The sequence below is a fragment of the Loxodonta africana genome, chromosome 3 (assembly GCF_030014295.1).
Source record: "Loxodonta africana isolate mLoxAfr1 chromosome 3, mLoxAfr1.hap2, whole genome shotgun sequence".
Taxonomy (NCBI): domain Eukaryota; kingdom Metazoa; phylum Chordata; class Mammalia; order Proboscidea; family Elephantidae; genus Loxodonta; species Loxodonta africana.
Window position 1 is genome coordinate 49885542 of NC_087344.1, and position 20000 is coordinate 49905541.

General features: G+C 48.8%; 1 protein-coding gene across 1 annotated transcript in view; it reads left to right on the plus strand.

The window, feature by feature from the left end:
• The first annotated feature begins 5688 nt into the window (after positions 1–5688).
• TMEM51 (transmembrane protein 51) overlaps positions 5689–20000 on the plus strand; it is a 77930-nt gene continuing 63618 nt past the window's right edge. Inside the window, exon 1 of the mRNA XM_003413456.4 lies at positions 5689–5852. The gene's annotated coding sequence lies outside the window, so the exon portion shown is untranslated. The remainder of the gene's footprint in view (positions 5853–20000) is intronic.

Consider the following 20000-nt stretch of genomic DNA (forward strand, 5'->3'; position numbering starts at 1 on the left):
AATCTAGACTCTCAGGACGAGCTAATGCCCCAAATGTCTCATGTGCAGATAACGCTGGACTATTTACAAGGTCTTTGCTACATACTAACTCACTGATCTCTGTATTGTTCCTGCAAAGTGGATATTACTAGCATTGGTATTTCTAAAGGAAACTGAGGCTCACAGAGGACAAACAACTGCCCAAGGTCACACAGCTCATAAGAGGCAGAGGATTCAGAAACAGAGACAATTAAATTAAATTCTGATTAAAATCTTGCCTTCTTTCCAGGCTGTATCATGGCGACTGTCACGAAAAAAATTGTATAGTGGACAGTTGAAAGTTTATAGTAGATATTAGCTAATGAGCAAGAGATTAATAATAGTGGACAGTTGAAGTGGACAAGTGAAGTAGACATCTGCCTCCATGGCTGATTTCGCAGGGTGTACTAGTTTTCTACTAGAGGCAGTGGTGGGTCAGTGGTAGACTTCTCACCTTCTATGCAGGAAACCAGGTTCAATTTCTGGCCAATCCACCTCATGCGTAGCCACGAATCACAATGTCTGGTCCCCAGCCAATCATGGGGATGGCACAGGGCTGGGCAGCATTTTGTCCCGTTGTGTATGAGGTTGTCATGAGTCAGGGACAGCCTTGGTGGCAGCTAACAACAACAACATTAGTTTCCTATTACTGCTGTGACGAATTACCACAGACTTAGTGTGAAATGGGTCTCATTAGGCTAAAATTCAAAGTGCCAGCAGAGCTGCACTCCTTCTGGATGGTCTAAAGGAGAATCCATTCATTGCCTTTTCCAGCATCTAGAGGCTGCCTGCATTCCTCGCTCATGTCCACTTTCCAAAGATCCTATCACTCGGGCTACTCTGCTTCCATCATCACATTTCCTCTTCTGACTTGACCTTCCTGCCTCCCTCTTACAAGGATCCTTGTGATTACATTGGGCCCACCCAGATAATCCAGGATTATCTCCCCCACCTCAAAGCCTTTAATCTAATCACATCTGCAAAGTCCCTTTTACCATGTAAGGTAACAAACATATTCACGGACTCTGGGGATTAGAGCGTGGACATCTTTGTTGCTGTCAGCTGCTGTGGCTTTGGCCCCTGACTCATGGCAACTCCATGCCCAATAGGATCAGACCATTGTGATCCACAGAGTTTTCACTGGCTGGTTTTCAGAAATAAATCACCAGGCCTTTCTTCCTAGTCTTAGTCTGGAAACTCCACTAAAACCTTTTCAGCATCATAGCAACATGCAAGCCTCCACTGACAGATGAATGGTGGCTGTGCTTGAGGCGCATTAGCCAGGAAACACACTCGGGTCACCCTTGGAGGGCCATTATTCTGCTTACACCCCAGGGATTCCTAGACTAGGAATCCTAGCAAAATGCTTAAGGGCAAAGGTTTTGATATCAGGTGTACCTCAGTTCAAATCTTGCCTCTATCATGAGCTTCTCTGAGTCTTAGCAGCCTCACCTGTAATACTATTGTTTAGGAAAAATAGTATCTTCCTTCTAGGGCTATTGTGAGGACTGAATGACACAGACTATGCAGAATACTTGAAACGTTGATTCAATAAACGGTAACTTCCCAACTGCCTACTATGGTAACCAGTAACTGAAACTCCACCAATCAAGATTCATTAATTTGGAAATGTTGGAGAGGCTGTGGAGAGATTGGAACACTTCTACACTACTGGTGGGAATGTCAAAGGGTACAACCACTTTGGAAATCGATTTGGCATTTCCTTAAAAAGCTAGAAATAGAACTACCATACCATCCAGCAATCCCACTCCTTGGAATATATCCTAGAGAAATAGGAGCCTTTACACGAACAGATATATGCACACTCATGTTTATTGCAGCAATGTTTACAATGGCAAAAAGATGGAAGCAACCAAGGTGCCCATCAGCAGATGAATGGATAAATAAATTATGGTATATTCACACAATGGAATACTACACATCGATAAAGAACAGTGAGGAATCTGTGAAGCATTTCATAACATGGAGGAACCTGGATGGCATTATGCTGAGTGAAATTAGTCAGTTGCAAAAGGACAAATATTGTAAAAGACCAGTATTATAAGAACTTGAGAAACAGTTTAAACTGAGAAGAAGACATTCTTCTGTGGTTACGAGAGGGGGGAGGAAGGGAGGGTGGGAGAGGGGTATTCACCAATAAGTAGATAAGAACTACTTTAGGTCATGAAAAGACAGCACACAATACAGGGGAGGTCAGCACAATTGGACTAAACCAAAAGCAAAGAAGTTTCCTGAATAAACCGAATGCTTTGAAGGCCAGCGTAGCAGGGGCAGGGGTCTGGAGACCATGGTTTCAGGGGACAGCTAAGTCAATTGGCATAATAAAATCTATTAAGAAAACATTCTGCATTCCACTTTGAAGAGTGGCGTCCGGGGTCTTAAATGCTAGCAAGCAGCCGTCTAAGATGCATCAATTAGTCTCAACCCACCTGGATCAAAAGAGAATGAAGAACACCAAGGACACAAGGCGATTACGAGACCAAGAGACAGAAAAGACCACATGAACCAGCGACTACATCATCCTGAGACCAGAAGAATGAGATGGTGCCTGGCTACAACTGATGACTGCCCTGACAGAGAACACAACAGAGAACCCCTGAGAGAGCAGGAGAGCAGTGGGATGCAGACCCCAAATTTTAATAAGAACAGGCTTAATGGTCTGACTGAGACTGGAAGGACCCCAGTGGTCATGGCCCCCAGACCTTCTGTTGGCCCAGGACAGGAATCATTCCCAAAGCCAACTCTTCAGACATGGATTGGACTGGACAATGGGTTGGAGAGGGAAGCTGGTGAGGAGTGAGCTTCTTGGATCAGGTAGACACTTGAGACTATGTTGGCATCTCCTGCCTGGAGGGGAGATGAGAGGGTGGAGGGGGTTAGAAGCTGGCGAAATGGACACGAAAAGAGAGAGTGGAGGGAGAGAGCAGGTTGTCTCATCAGGGGGAGAGTAATTGGGAGTGTGTAGCAAGGTGTATATGGGTTTTTGTGTGAGAGACTGGCTTGATTTGTAAACTTTCACTTAAAGCACAATAAAAATTATTTTAAAAAATTCATTTATTTGGGTCTTTTCTGCAGGGACACATCTCAGAATTTTGTCAGCTGATACTCAGTGGGATAAGCTGGCAGTTAACTGATGTCGGGCTCCTTGACAGGGCACAGAGGACCTGGGAAGATTCAGAGAAACTAACCATGTAGAGGAAGAGAGGTCTAAAGAGGAGGATGACAAGGAGAAAGAAGCTTCCTTTGCCAACGTTTCCGCTTTGCCCAGGGTTCAGTTTTGTCTGAGAATTTTTCCAGCCTCTCCCCAGATGAACTGGGGGCGAGCCTGCTTAAAAGGAATAGTCTGAAGATGATTTTCTGAGATAGACAGGACCTGCCCTGTTGGGTTTGCAGCAGATGGGGCGGGTCTGGGGCTGGATCCAGACATGGAAAAATACCAGGCTCTTTGCTTCCAGGTAGGAGCTAGAGCAGCTGGCTGAAATGATCACCCCCAGCTCAGGCCTCCCCAAGTCAGACTCACAGCATGAAATGAAAACCAGGTTCCTGGTCTTATCTGAGAGCTCTGTGACTGTTTCCCATCACTCTGCTGGAGCCTGGAAAAGATCCCAAATTCATTGTCTCCACTTTGGGAACATATTATTACAGGCACCTGCTTACAAAACGGATATTCCCGTTCATTAAAATAACATGTTATTTTATTTGGGGCTTTCATTCAGCAACAAATATTTATTAAGCGCCTATAGGGGTCTGGGTACAGGGGGCTTGGGCACAAGAGCACAGCCTCTGGAGGGGACCAACCTGGGTCCACCGCCTGACACTTTCAATCTGTGTGACATTGCACAAATGACCTCATCTCCTTGGGTGGTACATACAATTAAGCTCTTGCTCACTAACTGGTGAGTCAAACCCACCCAGAGGTGCCTTGGAAGAAAGGCCTGGTGATCTACTTCGGAAAGACCAAGGCTGTGAAAACCCTGTGGAGCATAGTCCCCATGAGCAGAAGTCCACCCCACCTTTATTGGTCTGGTGGACCTTAAGCCTCAGCTTTCTCCTCTGTGAAGTGGCAACCCAGGGCCTGGTTCTTCGTAAGGATGTGAACAATAGCAATTATCATTGTAGTCATGGAGACACGTTACTGTTTCTCCAATGCCTTCCTCACCCCCAAATCACAAGACAGCCCCAAATTTGCCTTTTTGTGGACATCGGGTCCTTTCGAACTGTTACTGTGGAAGCTAAAAAGCAACAACAGAAAAAGAGCCATGTCTGTCAACTCTGTAGGCACACACACGTGCGGACCATGTGCACCCATGAATTCGCGGTTTGGAATTCAGCTTGGCAGTTTGGAGCCCATCTGCAATTACCACCTGGTTGTTTGTTTTCCTCCTGAAGCGGCAGATTCCCAGTAGGAGGCGCCTTCTGTCCCCGCTCGCTGCTCTGACATCCCGCCAGCCGCCTATCGGCTTCTCTCAAGGTTTGAACTTCAAAGCTCTAGACACTCTCCCGAGAAGGGGGCCCTCGGCCTGACCTCTCTTGGAATTCAAAACAATCTGAGGTCGAGAGCGGAGGAGGGCTAGCTCCTCCCTCTGTGTTTAGAATCCAGGTTTTAGGTAGTCGGGCTGAGACCAGCCCACCCTAGTAGAGGCGTCCAAGCCGCGCGGTTCCCGAGCACACCTACAGGTAGGGTGCGGAAGCAGCGCCGTAGGTAAGGGGAGCCCACGCCGAGCTAGGGTTCATCCACCCCGGCGCCAGGGCTCGGACCGCAGGTCCGTGGCTCTGGGCAGAAACGCGCGACCCGCCTGCCACCCGGCCATCAAGAGAGCGCCAGCCGGTGCTTCGCCGGGACAGTTCTCTGCCAAGCTTGGAACGGGCCCCCAGCAGGGAAGCTCTCGGGCCAGGCACTCCCATCCTGTGCGCCCTCGCTGGAGGAGGACCGAAGACCAGGGCTTCCCCCCACCCACGCCCCCCCGGCCAGGGCTCAGGCGCGCAACCTGGAGGGCTCCCCAGGGACCCGGGCGGTCCCAAGGAGCCCGGCTGAGGGCCTGAGCTAACTCGCTTTTTAAAAACTCGCTTCCTCCTTCCCTACCTCCGCCTGTCAGTCACCTTGCAGAGCAGCAGCCTTGGGCGGTACGGGCGGGCCCCAGCGCCCGGAACCTGCCGGAGGGTGGAGAGGGCAGCGGTGGCCTCCCTGGGAGGAGCGCCCAGGTGAAGGCCCGTCCAGGTAAAGGCGCGGCGGGGCGACCCGCAGAGCTGTGCTTTTGCACCGCGCCTGGTCTGCCAACTCTAATTAAGCCCATAAAGACCTGGGGCTCCCGGCCCGAGACACTGCCCCCACCGCGCCCAACTCCGAAGCCCGGTGGGGGGAAGGTCAAGGCTCTGTTCCCTGTCCGACCTAACTCCGAGTGGGGGCGGCGCTTGGTCCAGGGCCACCCTCCCCTCCTCTGCGCTCCGGGCCCTTGCCCCCAGGGGACGCGAGGCCCCGGAGCCCGCCCGCAGGAACTCGGGTGTGGCGTCGGGAGCCCGGCGGTACCGGGAGGGCCTGGAGGAGGGTCCACGGTGGGCGGTGCCTCTCCGTCTGGAGGCCGCTGGGCCGCACCGCCCTCTGCTGTTGCGCCCCTCCCTCCTCCTCCCTCCCGCACGCCGGCTTCCTGCGTCCCCGTCCCGGTTCCCGAGCCGGCAACGCGCCCTCTTCTCCAGCGCACTCTCTCGGTCTAGAGGTCCCCGAGGAGGCAGCCCCGGGAGGCCTGGGGTCGCGGAGCCCCCAGGCCTAGGCCGCCCTCTGGAGACGGACCCCGACCCGCCGCCGCCGCCGCCCGGTGAGTCTGCGCCGCTGTGCCTTCCGCCCCGCCGCGCTCCGCCGCGCCCCGCCGAGTGACTATGGGTTCCCGGGGAGAGCCGGGGAGGGAACCGAGACCGGTCTGGGGCTGTGTGTCTGATCGTCTGAGAGCTTCCAGCACGAAGTCTGCGATCAGAAGGACTCCGGACCCCGCACTCTTTGGAGCGAGTGCGGGACACCCGGCCTCCCTGGCATTGCGCGAGGCCATCTGGCCTCGGCTGGGCGAGGGCAGCCGGCCTAGCGGGCTCCCTGTTGGTGGGGACAGGTGCCGGCGGCCTGGTGGGATTCGATATCTTGGCCTCGACAAAGAGGCACTTTCCACCGATGCTTAGGAGCAGAACTTCCCAGAAGGTCTCGGGAAGCCACCCTGGCGCTGCCCGCATGAGGCACCGCCACCACCACCACCACCACCACCACCACCATCATCATCATCCCTTACTCCTTCCTGGAAATGGAGGCTTCTTCGGAGTTTAGATTCTTGTTTTATTTTGTTTTGACGTTCTAGAAGCGAAAGGAATCGGACGTTAGCGAAGTGGAGTCAAACTCGTGGTCTTCATTTCCAAGTCAAGTCCCTGTGCGCAGCGAGCCTGTCGCCGGGGCGTGCAAGTCTGATTCAGAAAGGCTCCCTCGCATCTTTCCTAACCAAGTATGGTGGGGGGGCGGGGGTTTGTTAGGAAACCTGGACGCTCGTTGGGTTTTCCCAGCCCCGCCCAGACCCTCGCTGGCCGGGAACAGCCACCAGACCCCCGGTGCAGCCAGCGCTCGGATGCGCCGGTGAAGGCGTGTGGGACACCTGGCCGGGTCCCTCCTGGCAGTGTCGGAGGTCCAGGCACTGGGAACCGCGGCGCGGCGGGAGCAGGGTGGGCGGGGCCGCAGCCACCCACGCTGGGCTAGACGGTCAATAAAGGCTGCTGGAGCTGGCTGGTGGGGAGGCAGGAAGAGGAATTGCCCTCTTGGTGCTGGCTTTGGGGTTTCGTTTTGAATGGGTCACTTCCAGGATGGCTTCCTTAGTGAAGGGTCTGGCTGGGACCTTGTGAATGGCTTTCACACTTTGGAGACCTAAGTCGGTCTATGGGGCCAAGTGAAAACGAGAGGGAGCCCCTTTCCTTCCAAATATCTCTTTCCCCTACTAGCCAGAGGTACCCCCCAGAGTGGGAGAAAAGGCCGAAGAGAGGGAAAGAAGAGGAGGCTGGTGGTGAACCTGTTCCTCAGGTGTCTCCCCCAGGCATTAGTGATACAGAGCCCAGGGTCCTGGGGAAGCTCCCAGCCTCATGAGGGAGTCGCAGGGAGGAAATGACAAGTGTCAGGGAGAGCTGGTAATGTAGTCAGGCTGTTAGCGATTGTGGGCAGTCACTTCACCTCTCTGAGCCTCGGTTTCTTCATCTGTAAAATGGGAATGATAACCTCCTAGGTTGTTGGGAGGCATACATGCCTGGCACATAGCAGATACTCAGAAGCAAGTTATGTTACAGGACTTAGGGGAGAACAGAAGAAAGAAAACAACTCAGGGTGCGGTGTGCCAGGAGATCCCACTAAGAAAAGAATGCTGGGCTGTACAGTGAGTTGGGGAGTCCCTCAGGAAGAAGAGGGAGGAAGGATATCAGGCAGAATGGAAGAGCACAAGCAAAGGGTCAGAGGTAAGAAGGTGCATGGTGTGTGCAGGGCCTGGACAGGGGCGTAGGTAGTGGGGTGTGGGTTTGTGGGAGGGCGGGAGAAAGTAAAAGGAGTGGAGAGTCAGGAATGAGCTGGACCAGGTTGGCAGGGCTGGGGGTGGGCAGGTTGTTGAAGGGCCCCTTGGAGAACAGGTGGAGCTTTATCAATAGACATCTAGGAACCATTTAACAAATGTTGAGCATCCTCTGTGGGCCACACACTGTTCTAGGTGCTCGGTATAGGTCACTGAACAAGAAAGGCAAAGAAAGAAAGACACAAATTCCATTTAAGGTCTTTAAGCCGGAGAGTCATTTGATCCGATTTACTGGAAGATAATTAGGAAGATAATTCTGGCTGGGTGGAAGTCGGGTGGCAGCTTAGAGGAGACTGAGAGAAGAGAGAAAGTTGGCCTGCGGGTTGGTGGGGGTAGCGGGGATGAAAACGAGGGCCTGGACTGAAGCCTGTGTAGGAGGCAGAGATTAACACGTGGCCACTGGTCAACAGAGCATGTGTGAGGCCCAAACTGCTGGCCTCTCTCTTACCAGAGAGAGCTGGTGACAGCCTGGGACTCTGGCAGGGCCCATCCCCCTCCAGCTGGGGCTTTTCTGCTCTCTGGCTTCTAACTTCACCTGGCCCAGGGTTTCTAGGTCTGTGTAAGGTATGGCAGAGCTGGAGGTGGAGCCGGCAGCTTGTCTCCCATGGATATTGCACAGGGCGGCCACCCCTTTTAGGGCCCCTGTGTCACCAGGCCATGGTTCTAGTAAATGTTTTAGAATCCTCCTTCTGCACAGGCTTGTGGTAAACATCGCAGAACTCTTGGGTTGGAAGAGGCTGGTGCATATAAGGAGTTTCGGCTCTTGGCCTTTCTGTCCCCAGCTCTAAATTAAGCATGGAATTCCAGGGACTGAGATGTGTGCTCTCCCTAGGTGCCAGGAAAGTTCCAGATGCCTTCTGACTGGGGCCATGGTGAAAGATCTGCACCGGCTGCTGGCTTTTGCTTTCACTTTTGTTGTCTTTGCTCTGAAGCTTAGAGAATTCCTTCTTGGAATTTACAGCCGTGAGACCATCTACATGTTGTAATTCTTTTGCTGGGAGATGAGACACACGTTGCGTTTCACCCGCCACATGTAGGAGGATCCCAAGATGTCCAGGTATTGGGGGGGAGTCATCAAAGCCACCACTCTCATTCAACAAGGAATTCAGAGAGGCAAAGGTACTGGCCCAAGGGCACACAGCAAGTCAGCTGCATAATTGGGATTGGAACCAGCCGTCTGGACTCCCCGTCTAGGGTCCTTTGCATTATCATAAGAGGTGTAGCCACACTCAGGGAAAACACTTGTTTTGGTGTCAAATTTAGTCCAGGTTTGGCGGTTTTAACATTAAAGTCTTTTCGGCCACCTCAGAGAATCTCGTTCCTCCCCAGTCTGGACAGGTGGCCCTGCTTCGTTTGGCGGTGCATTTCCTTCTCCTGGATGGAACCCCTGGCGCAGGGGCTGCCCCTCCTGGGAACTATGGCTCCCTGTAAGAAGAAGGTCACTTGTTTGGTTTTCCCTGCTTCAGGCCAGACAGCATGGAGACACTGGCCAGAGAGAGCTCTCTGAGGGTCTTTGCTAAGTCCAGGCTGATTCTCCACTCCTTTCTCTGCTCAGCCCCTACCGGAATCTCAAAACCTTCCCTCTAGGGTTGTTTACGTGGGCTGAGCAGCCCATGGTCTCCTTTTTCTTTCTTGCCCTAGATTTATCAGACCCAGCAGTCCTTAAACGGGAATGCTGACACTTTGGTCCTTAGAATGTAGGCGCTAGAAGGGACCTTAGCCGAGAGAAAGCCCAACCTGCTTATTTTACAGATGGGGAAGCTGAGGCCCAGAGAAGGGTAGGGATTTTCCTGAGATCAGAGCCATGGGTAGAACCCAGTTCCCTGATTTTGTCGTCAAAGCTTTTTAAGATAATTCTTGGGGGAAAACACGCACACACACGCACGTGCTCACACACACGCACATGCGCGCACACACTCACAACACGGTACCTTCTACTCCAAGGGCCCCTTTCTCTCTAAACTCTGCACTACTAGGTATTTGGGGTATCATGATGACATGCCCAGAAGGGGTAAACGCTGAGGGCACCGTAATACAAGGGTGCCCTGGTCCACTGGTTTTTATACGGTAATCATGGGACACTCGGGACCCCTGATGGGTCCCAGAAGCAGGTGGTGGGTTTGCGAGGACAGAGGTGAGTGGTCCAAGGCAGGGCCAGCAGGAAGGAAGCTTTGCTGATAAATGTTGGAGATGTTAAGGGTAGGAAAGATTCCTTTAAAAAAATTCTGCTACTTCTTACTTCAAGGACTGCATTTTTATCTCCTGCCTGTTCAAACCGGCATTAGCACCAGGGAGTAAGCTAGTGATTAACTCTAATTGACACTCCTTTAACCATGCTTTATAATGCGCCTCTGAATTGAAAGTCTTTTCAAGTTTTTCTCTTCCCCAGGTTACAAAAGAAGTACATGTTCACTGTAGAAAACTTGGAAAATGCAGCCCAGAGCCCATTGCCCTGGGATCTGACTCGTAGCGACCCTATAGGACAGAGTAGAACTGCCCCATAGGGTTTCCAAGGCTGTGAATCTTTACGGAAGCAGACTGCCACATCTTTCTCCCATGGAGCAGCTGGTGGGTTCGAACTGCCAACCTTTTGGTTAGCAGCTAAGTGCTTTAACCACTGCACCACCAAGGCTCCTAGAAAATGAAGAAAAGGGTTAAAAAGGAAAACGTCACGATGTGCTGACAAGCACTGCTATTATTGCAGTGACTTATTTGGCTATATTTTGTGGTTGCTTGTTCACTGTGGTTTACCTGTTTGGCATCACGGCAGGTACTATCCCCATGTGACAGCTCCTTCACACCAGCTCTAACCTGGTCCCAGGTGCTTCTACCATCCAGCGGCTAGCCAGTACTCCGGAGTCCAGCTCTTACCATTGGCTCGGTCAGGACGTTCGTTCCCTTGGCCAAAATCCTGAGAAATTTATATGCACCTCCACCGTGGAACTTCAGGGGGCCATTTCTCCACATCATCATGGGTGTTTGGGAAAGGGCTCTATTTACAAAGTCTAAAATCTAAAGCAAAAACCATAGAGTATTGGTGGTTCCGTGGTAGAATCCTTGGCCTCCATGCAGGAGACCTGGGTTCAGTTCCTGGCCAGTGTACCTCATGCATAGCCAGCACCTGTCTGTCAGTGGAGGCTTCAGTGTTGCTATGATGCTGAACAGGTTTCAGTGGAGCTTCTACGCTTCAGTGGATCAGACTAAGACAGACTAGGAAGAAAAGCCTGGTGACCTGCTTCTTAAAAACAGCCATGAAAACCCTATGGATTACAGCAGTCTGATCTGCAGCCTGTCTTGGGGATGGTGCAAGACCGGGCAGCAGTTCAGTCTATCATGGGTCACTGACCAGATGACAGCTAACAAAAACAACTAAAGCAAAAACCAATTGTCCCTGAGACTCCTGGAAATGGGGGGATTTATCCATCTGGGTGGGATGGGTATGACCCAAAGATCACACAGAGGGAGGGAGAAAGCTTTGCTCCTTCTGATTTTTGGCTGTGTTTGTTTTAACCCAGCCAAGTGCCCCCAACCTGCTACTCCCTGCCATTGGGGTGGCAAGTATGAACCCCTAGAAAAATCAGTATTTGGCTTACAGGTCTCCAAGCAGGTGTTACAGGGGCAAAGATGTACCACAGAGAATTCGTTTCCTGGTCAGGCCATTTAGGAGGGTTTCCTTGAGCTGGGGACAGGATCTCCCAGGGTCTCTGGTTCTCTGACAGGATGGCAGTTTTGTTAACGCCATAGGCTGTTAGTACCAGAAGCGATCTTGGAGATTTTCTAGCTCAGTGTTTTCAAACTCTGGGCAGCAACTTATTAGTGGTTAGGTTTTAAAATCAGTTAACTGGCTTTCCACTAGCTTTTTTTTTTTTAAGTGAAATAGAAGAGATAGACTAGAAAATGGAGCGCGTCTCCTGTCGTGATAAGTACTCTTGGGTAGAATTTTCATCTCGGTTATTTGTATGTGGGTCTGTACTGAATCACTAAATAAAATAACATTTCTATGTGGCAAGAACCTTGGGCAGTGCCGCTCTGGTCCACTGGTTTTTATACTGTGATCCCAGCAAACTCAGAATTCCTTGGCTGGGCTCCAGAAGCAACTGAGGAGTTGGCAAGGACAAAGTTGAGTGGTGGGAGGCAGGGTCAGCAGGAAGGAAGTTCTGTCTGTAAATGATCCAGATGTTAGGGATGCGAAAGATCCCTTAAAAAAAAAAAATTCCGTTACTTTAAAAATAGAACAGAAAGTTGGAAACCACTACTAGTCTCCGTTTTTAGAGGAAACTGAGGCCAGAAGACAGAAAATTGGGGGCCTTTGCAGGAGGGTGGGAGTGGCAGAAGCTCACATTGATGAAAGTCTCCAAATATGGACCTCTGAGCCTCTCCAAGAAGGTCCCTGGGTGACACAAGTGGTTTGCAGTTGGCTGCTAACTTAAAGGTTGGAGGTCTGAACCTGAGCGGCTCTGCGGAAGAAAGGTCTGGAGATCTGCTTTTGTAAAGATTACAGCCAGAAAAACCCTATAGAGCAGTTCCACTCTGTCACATGGGGTCGCCACAAGTCAGAATTGACTCGATGGCAGAACATTTGAGCCTCTCCAAACGAGGCTCTAAAGTCAGTATCAGTCAGAGCAACAGGCTAGAGACACATGTTCACAGTGCAGCCTGTGTCCCTGACAAGGCTCTATCATTATGTGGACTAGGAATTAATGTTTATCAGAAAGCCTGGAACCATCGCATGAACAGGCCAGCTCTTTGCCGCAGCGCATGAGACATTTCATTTGTTCAGTGTCAGCATTTGCAACAGATCACAGGGTTGGCAACCCCATTTTGGCATTTCTTCTTCTTTTTTTTTTTAACCTCCCTAGAGCTTCACCCATGGAAGTAGCCTAGGTCCCTTTCCTGGCCTGAGAAGCCCTGGAGGTGACAGGCCCAAGCCAAATCCCTTGCCATCGAGTCAATTTCAACTCATAGCAACCCTCTAGGACAGAGTAGAACTGCCACATAGGGTTTCTAAGGAGTGACTGGTGGATTCGAACTGCCAACCTTTTGGTTAGCAGCCATAGTTTGCCATAGCTTTTAACCACTGTGCCACCAGGACTCCGATGGGCCCAGGGTCACCTAGAAAATCCTGGTAGAACCAGGATGATGACTCCCTGTGGTGTCATGGTTTCACATCGTATACAGTTCAGGATGTCTCCAGAGGTTCTGTTGTTTCCTCTATTCAAGATGGAGAAGGAGGTGGCTCTGGCTCTTGGGTGTGCTGTGTGCCTTTGCCACATTCTCTTTTTCATATCTGGTTTGCTGAGAGTGAGAGAGAGCATTCCCCCAAATATTTACTTGCCTTACCCTTGTTGTATATTTTCCACACACCCGCCAGCCCAGCTTGTGTTGGTTAGGGTGTGGGCATGGTTTGTTGATACTTAGTGAGGGGGGAAATGATTAAAAAAAAAAAAAAAAACTCAAACTTCCTTCTTTTAAGCCACTAAACCAGTTTCTGTCAAATTGATTTCAACTCATAGTGACCCCATGTGTGTCAGAGTAGAACTGGGCTCCATAAAATCTTTCAGAAGAAGATCTCCAGGCCTTTCTTTCAAGGTGCCTCTGGGTGGATTCAAATGGGTGGATTTCACCTGCCAGCCTTTTGGTTAGTTGCTGAGCACTTAACCGTCTGCGCCACCCAGGGACTCCAAACCACCATTTTTATTAGGTTACTCATACCCATTGCCATTGAGTTGATTCTGACTTATAGCGACCCTATAAGACAGAATGGAGCTGCACCATAGAGTTTCAAGAAGCACCTGATGGATTTGAACTGTCAACCTTTCGGTTAGCAGCCGTAGCACTTAACCATTATGCCACCAGGGTTTCCTTTGTTAGGTTAGGTGCTATCAAATCTATCACGACTCATAGCAACCCAATGTGACAGAGCAGAACTGCCCCATAGGGTCTTCTAAGCTGTAATCTTTATGGGAGCAGATCGCCAGGTCCTTCTCCCTCAGCGCGGCTAAGTGGGCTCCAACGGTCAACCCTTCAGTTAGCAGCCAAGCATTTAACTATTGCACCACCAAGGCCACCATAAACCAAACCAAACCTGTAACCATCAAGTAGATTCTGACTCATAGTGACCCTATAGAACAGAGTAGAACTGCCCCATAGGGTTTCCAAGGAGTGGCTGGTGGGTTTGAACTGCCGACTTTTTTGGCGAGCAGCCGAGCTCTAAACCACTGGGCCACCAGAGCTCCATATGAGCAACCCCAAATTTTATGGCTGCGTTAACTGCAGTTTGAAGGACAGCAATTAGGTGTTGGAACTGCCTTTGGTAATTGTTTTCAAACAGTGATTGATGCAGATCCTGGTATTTGGGGGTAAATAGTCTCTTGCCATCTGTTTCTTTGGCTTGCTACAGTAGCTGTCAGTCTAAACAAATAGATTGGATATGTACTATGTGGCAGTCTCCGGGCCAGTGGTGAAAAAGAGAGAGTTCACTCCTGCCCCTTGGTGGCCACCCCCCCAGCCATCCCAGCATGGGGCCGGCAGGCGTGACGGTGCCCTTCCTTACAATACAGCTGATGAGTGATGAGGAAGCATGGGAACATGAAGGAGGTTTACCCTGAACTTGGAAAGTGAGGGAAGGATTTTCAGAAAGAGTGAAGTCTAAGCTGCAGTCTGAGGAATGAGCAGAACTTTAGCAGCAAAAGTGGGTGCTCCAGGCGGAGCCAACAGCCTATGCAAAGTCCCAGAGCTTCAAAAGAGCTTAATTCACGTGAGCTGGTACTCATTGTGAAGGGCAGCGGTGGGAAAAACCTTTTATATAATTTCTTTTTAAAAGTCATTTTGAAAGTGAGATTCAGTTGTGGGTTCAACCAATATTCATTGATACCTCTCTGTGGGCCAAGTGCACTTCCAGGTTTTGAGGGAAAACCAGTCCACAAGACAGGTATAGGCCCTATACATGGGGCTTATACCTTATGGGGGTATAGGGGACAGAGCCAGTGAACTAGGGAATAAACAAGTAAAATAACAAACCAATAGCTATATCTTAACGACACTTAATGGAAATCTTTTCTGCTGCCCCACTGCCTGAAGAATCAAGTCTAGGCTAAACTCCTTAGCTTTCAAAGCTCTAAAGACTAGACTTCTTAGAGCCTAACCTCAGTTGGCCTTTCCATACCCATTACTGTGGGCCCAGCCCCTTCCCCCACTCAGTACATCAGTACCAAAGAGCCACTTCCTACTTCTGCCTCCCTCCTACCCTACCCCGCCCCCATCAGTAATCATGAACTTGGATGATTTTTTTTCCCCCTGCTCTATTCCTTCTGCCTTTTTGCCTAGACTGGCTTCTGTTCAAGCCAAAACTCTTAAAAAAAAAATAAGAAAGAACTTTTTCTTTGGGAGTAATTTTAGATTTACAGAAAAGTTGCAAAGATAGTACGGAGAGTTTCCATCTACCCGTCACCCAGATGCTAATGTTAGCGTCTTACGTAACCATAGTCCATTTATCAAAACTAAGAAGTTAACATACGACTAACTAAACTACAGACTTTATTTGGATTTCACCAGTTTTTCCACTAATGTCCGTGTTCCACTCTGGGATCCAATCTACAATCCCACATTGCATTTAATCGTCACGTCTCCTTAGTCTCCTTGGTCTGTGACAGTTTGTCACTCTCCTTGTATTTTATGACCTTGAGTTTTGAAGAAGACTAGCAGTATTTTGTAGAATATCCCTCAGTCTGGGCTTGTCTAATGTTTTCTCACAATTAGATGAAAGTTTTGGGGTTTTGGGAAAAAGACCACAGAGGCTAAGTGTCCTTTTCGGGACATCATCCCAGGATTTATGTCGTATCAACATGACTGATTGGTGATGTTAACCTTGATCACTTGAGTAAGGTGGTGTCTGCCATATTTCTCCACTGTAAACCAGTTGCCATCGAGTTGACTCCAACTTAGGGCAAAGTCAGAGTAGAACTGTACCCCGTAGAATTTTCAATGGCTGATTTTTCAGAAGTAGGTTGCCAGGCCTTTCTTCCAAGGCACCTCTGGGTAGACTCAAGCCTCCAGCTTTTTGGTTAGCAGCCAGGTGTGTTAAGTGTTTGCACCACTCAGGGACTCCTCCACTGGAAAGCTACCAGTTATCAGAAGGGGCTTTTTTTTTTTTAACGTGATAGTAGGTATCATAAAAGAAATAATGGAAAATGACTGATAGATTAAGCTCCTAAAATAAAAAACCTTGATGTATCAAATGGTAAACTGGGTCAACGTTTGCAACGTATGGCAGGCAGAGGCTTGTTCTTTGAACGCGTACCAGAGCTTTTCAGATCAGCAAGGAAAAGCTGAATGCCCTAATTGAGAAATAGGATGAAGACGACGTGTTGGCTAATAAGCACGTAAAAAAAAAAAATCAGACAACGTTCAACTTCACCGTATAAAGGAAATGCCAACTAAAACAATACTGTCTGTCACATCCGAAATTTAAAATGGTTTGAAAAGTTTTTAAAATTTTAAGTGAAAGGAATACTGATATTATGAGGTGGTGCTTTCAGGGGCTTGTGGTGGAGGTGGGAGGACAGCTTGGAAATGTATGTTGAAAGCTTTAAAAAACTCAGCAATTTCAATACCGGGAATTTATCCTGAGAAACAATTAATGATTGTGCAAGGAGGTAGTTTCAACATTGTTTTTTTTTAATAATAGCGAAAATATGAGAAAACGACTATGTGTCCCACAAGAGGGGATCAGTTAGATAAATGATGTCGTTGCTGTTAGATGCTGTAGAGTGGATTCCAACTCATAAGGACCCGTGTGTGCAGAGTAGAACCACCCCATAGGGTTTTTCAAAGCTGTGACCTTTTGGAAGCAGATTGCAGGGCTTGCCGGTGAGGTGCCTCTAAACCAAAAAGAAAAACTAAACCTGTTGCCATCAAGTCGATTTTTAACTCATAGTGACCCTGTTGGACAGAGTAGAGCTGCCCCATAGAGTTTCCAAGGAGCACCTGGTGGATTTGAACTGCCGACCTTTTGGTTAGCAACCATAGCTCTTAAACACTGTGTTACCAGGGTTTCCGACATGCCTCTAGGTGGGTTCAAACCACCAATCTTTCTGTTAGTAGTCGAGCTCTTAACCGTCTGCACTGCCCAGGGGCCCCATATACTGGAAAACACTCCACCCACTAAAAATTATGGCCTAGATGATGCGCAAAATTGTTCACTGTGTTTGTTTGTTTTTTTTTAATTTAGGTCACAAAGCCGTATTGCAATAAAATCCCATTTTTTTAAAACAAAAAGTATGTTTTTTATACAACACACAAGGAGATCTGGAGACTAGTGCAGATATTATCCATAGTTATAAGGAAACCTGATGGCACAGTGGTTAAAGCGCTTGGCTGCTAACTGAAAGGTCGATGATTTGATCCCACCAGCCACTCCATGGGAGAAAGATGTGGCCATCTGCTCCCGTAAGGATTACAGCCTTGGAAACCCTGTGGAGCTGTTCTACTCTGTCCTGTAGGGTCACTATGAGTCGGAATCTACTCAACAACAACCTATTTTTATTCCTGGTGGCTTGTTTTCCATTTTAACTTTGAGCATCTGGGTCCCCTTTCCTAGACTTAGGAAGCTGAGATAGGAGCAAGGTGGAAGCTGCGACAGCACCACATCCTCCCTTGTAAACCATCCTCCCGGCACTATGCTTCTTAAAAAAAAAATGACATACAGTAAAATTCACTCTTTTTGACATATAGTTCTGTGAGCTTTGGCAAACACATACAGTCACATAACCACCACAATTCACGTATGGAACACTTCCATGGCCCCCCAAAATGTCCTTGTGCTGCCCCTTGGTAATTAACCCTTCCCCACCCCCTGCCCCCCAGCAACCACTGACCTGTATTGCCTTTCCCAGAACGTGGTAGAAATGGGATCATACAGTACGAAGCCTTTGGAGGCTGTCCTCTCACTCACCTAATGCATTCGAGATTCATCCATGTTGTGTGTCTTCCATTGTATAGATAGAGCAGGTTGTTCATCTCGCCACTTGTTGAAGGACACTTGAATTGTTTCTAGCTTTTGGTGATTATGACTAAGGCCACTGTAAACATTCGAGCGTAGGTTTTAGCATGAACAAAGTTTTTATTTCTCATGGGCAAACACCTGGCATGGGATTGCTAGGTAGTATGGTGAGCATGATGCCCCTGGGTGGTGCAAAGGGTTAACACACTGGGCCGGGTTAACTGACTCCACCCAGAGGTGCCTGGGAAGAAGGGCCTGGTGGTCTACTTCTGAAAAATCAGCCATTGAAAACCCTGTTGAGCACAGTTCTACTCTGACACACATGGGGTCGCCATGAGTTAGAGTGGACTTGATGGCAACTGGTTACAGCGAGCGCACGTTTATGTGAAATGGCCAAATTCAGGAAGTTTCGTGCTGATGTCCTAGGGACAAAGTGAATGAACCCTTGTTGGAAATGAATGCACCCTTGTTGAGCACCTACTGTGTGCCACACATAGAGCTGGAGCTTTGCACGTATCCCCCCTTGGGCTCCTCACCCCAGCTCTGGGAGAGAACAGGCCCTGGCTCTCTTTACAGACAACCCATAGAAAAGCCACTTTGTGTGGCCCATCTAATAAGTGCACAGCTGCTCTTATTGAAGTTGGAGGGAGGTGTAGTGGGGGGTTGTTTAGCCCCTTCTGTGTGTCCCGCCCCCCCCCCAGCATTTTTCTAGCATTTGCATTTTTTTTGACTTCCAGCTTAGCTCAGACCCAATCTGCTTGAGCATGCACTCCCAGAGCCTCCATCAGAAGCTTTTGGCCAGCACCTACCCCCCAGCATCACACTGTGAAGGATCTAATGAAATATTGATAACACCCTGCCGTCCACTATGGAACTTTAATGACTTACGATGATGGCCCAGCAGAAACGATTATGTAATCTCTCAAGGGATTTTTTTTTTGTCTTTTCCCAGTTGAAGTGGGTTCAACCCTCCTAGGTCATAAGACTCAGTAACCTTCTCACCATTGGTGACCTCGTCCTTCCCCAGGCCACAAGAATGGAAGTAACAATGGGTTGTGTATAGTTCTTAAATAATCTTTTATAGATACTTTTTGTTTAATTACAAAAAGGAGTATGTACAAATGGTAAGAGAAAAAAAAATCAAATCGTGCAAAAGGGTATCCAAAGGGGGGAAAAAATCTCCCCTTATTCCTGACCCCCAGTCCCTTTTCCCAGAGGCAGCTCCAGTTAACAACTTCCTGTATATAGCTCTAGAAATTTTCTATGCATATCATGATAGTTTTAAATGCTGCTTTTAGTTGTTTTCATTATAATCAAAGGTGTAAAGCATTATAGTTGTCAGGATGGTTAGGAAATTGTTGGATACTTCTAAACTTGTAGTAACACATGTCAGGGTCCTCACTTTGCCTCTAAGGACCCATTAACCACCTGAAGTTTATGTCAAACATTCCATCTCTTGTTTTTTCTGTAGAGGGTCAGGAGCTTTCAACAGATTCTGAGAGAGATTTGTGTATCAATAAAAGGGAAGAGCCACTGGCTAGTAGGTATGGAGAGGCAGTCCATTACAGATAAGTGATAGATAAAAGTCTTATTAGCTGGGGGGATGTACAAGTTGCGAATTTATGTATTAAGAAAACCCTGTTGCTGTGGAGTCAATTCGAACTCATAGAGGCCCTAAAGGTCAGAGTAGAACTGCCCCATAGGGTTTCCAAGGAGCGGCTGGTAGATTTGAACTGCCGACCTTTTGGTTAGCAGCCAAGCTCCTAAGCCACTGCACTACTAGGCCTCCACTTTATGTATTACTGGTCCTTAATTTTGTGATTGGAAACTGGTACAATCATTAGTTTAACAGTTTTTTCTTGGGCTAGGAGTCACTGGGTAGCACAAACATTAAGCGCTGAACTACTAACCAAATGGTTGGCGGTTCAAACCTACCCAGGGGCACCTCGGAAGCCAGGCCTGGTGATCTGCTTCCAAAAAGTCACAGCCTTGAAAACCTTGAGGAGCTGAGTTCTACTCTGTAACACATGGGGGTGCCATGATTCGGAATTAACTTGACGGCAGACGGTGGTGGTGGTGGTGTCGGTGTTATGTCTTGGGCTGAGAGGAGCTGTGCCTGGACTGAGCCAATCGTGATGACGTTTCTGGAGTTCTGGAGCCCTGCGGCGTTTGTACTGACTCGTCACATGTGGGAAAGTGTGGTGGTGACTTTATAACATGTGTAGCCTCTTGCCCAGGATGAGCCAATTACTGGGAAATTCTCACAGAGGGGAATATACAAACTTACTTCCTAAGAGAGGGCAGTCAAGAAGAATTTAGGGAAATTCCTGGAAGGCAGAGCCACATCCGGTTCACTCTGAAAGTCACAGAATGTCCTTGAC